The sequence below is a fragment of the Cotesia glomerata genome, unplaced genomic scaffold (assembly GCF_020080835.1).
Source record: "Cotesia glomerata isolate CgM1 unplaced genomic scaffold, MPM_Cglom_v2.3 scaffold_3046, whole genome shotgun sequence".
NCBI classification, from domain to species: Eukaryota; Metazoa; Arthropoda; class Insecta; order Hymenoptera; family Braconidae; genus Cotesia; species Cotesia glomerata.
Window position 1 is genome coordinate 1 of NW_025403603.1, and position 1242 is coordinate 1242.

General features: G+C 23.6%; 1 long non-coding RNA gene across 3 annotated transcripts; it reads right to left on the minus strand.

The window, feature by feature from the left end:
• Positions 1-370: 370 nt before the first annotated feature.
• LOC123274345 lies at positions 371-1221 on the minus strand. 3 transcript variants are annotated; one of them, XR_006511493.1, is made up of 4 exons: positions 1183-1217; positions 1052-1094; positions 649-707; positions 371-570 (listed from the first exon to the last, which is right to left on the minus strand). It is a non-coding gene; the product is annotated as an uncharacterized LOC123274345 (long non-coding RNA). The 3 variants fall into 3 exon arrangements; XR_006511491.1 differs by lacking the exon at positions 1183-1217 and having other exon boundaries at positions 376-570; positions 1052-1149; XR_006511492.1 differs by lacking the exon at positions 1052-1094 and having other exon boundaries at positions 377-570; positions 1183-1221.
• Positions 1222-1242: the final 21 nt, after the last annotated feature.

Consider the following 1242-nt stretch of genomic DNA (forward strand, 5'->3'; position numbering starts at 1 on the left):
ACTAAGAAAAAAAATTTTTTTCTTTACAAAAGATATAAAATCAAAATATTAAAAATCCAAGTAACCGATATGATTGTATATAAATTTCGGAAATTAAAAAACATTTTGTTATAAATTTAAAAAATTAAAGAAATAATTTTGGAACGTACTTGGTGAGCGTCATTGTGTATGTCAAATTTTTTCAGTCTTAGTAGATAGATTTTACGAATTTTATAAAAGTAAAATATTTTGCAACCACGCACACTAAATACGTTCCAAAATTATTTCTTTAACTTTGAATTTACAACAAAATGTTTTTAATTCCAAAAATTATATACAATCATATCGGTTACTTGGATTTTTAATATTTTGATTTTATATCTTTTGTAAAGAAAAAATTTTTTATAAGTCTTATGAACGTAGACATGGCGCATGTTTCCAGTGAAGCTGTTTTGTTCGGATACTGATATCAAAACTAAGATTTTTTCGTGTAGAAAATGGATATGAGCAAATCCTGGTATTTTTTGGAATAATCAGACTGAAGATATGCCATTTATAGTTTATTGTGCTTGTCTCACCATCCATGTTTATCTGTTAAATAATTTTTTATTATGTTCGAGGGTTTAAATAAGAAGATTGCTGAAAATTATTATAAATTTAGATACTTACTGTTTATTAAAATAGATGTCAATTGCTTTAGATTAATCTATGATAACAAAACAGATTTTCTGAAAAAAAGCAAAGAACTGAAAAATTGAATAAATTTAGATCAAATCGAAAAATATGTAAGTGACAAAATATTTTATGCAATAATTAATTATGTTGACACTGTTGATAATAAATTGAAAATTAATACTAAAAGTAGCTATCAAACAATTTTCATAAAAAAAAATTAGATGTCATCAAAATTAACTTAAGTCATCTGATGTAGAATTCTTAGCATCATCAAATTAATTATACTTATAACTATAATCGTTAAACATTAAGCTCACTATCATCTATGATTCAATAGTTATGACAATAAAAAGGGTGAATTCGCCTACAACCATGGTTAGTATTATGATATTCTAACCTGCAGACTTTCAGTTTTGTTGTCCCAAAAGAAAAATAATACACTAAAAATTAAATATTCACTTTACATATCAATTATCGCACAAAATATTTGCAGAAAATGAATTTTGATTGTTAAAAATTAATACTTACTAATGATGAAAAATTAGATAAAACATCAACTGAATATGGTAATTCTTAAATAATCTTTAA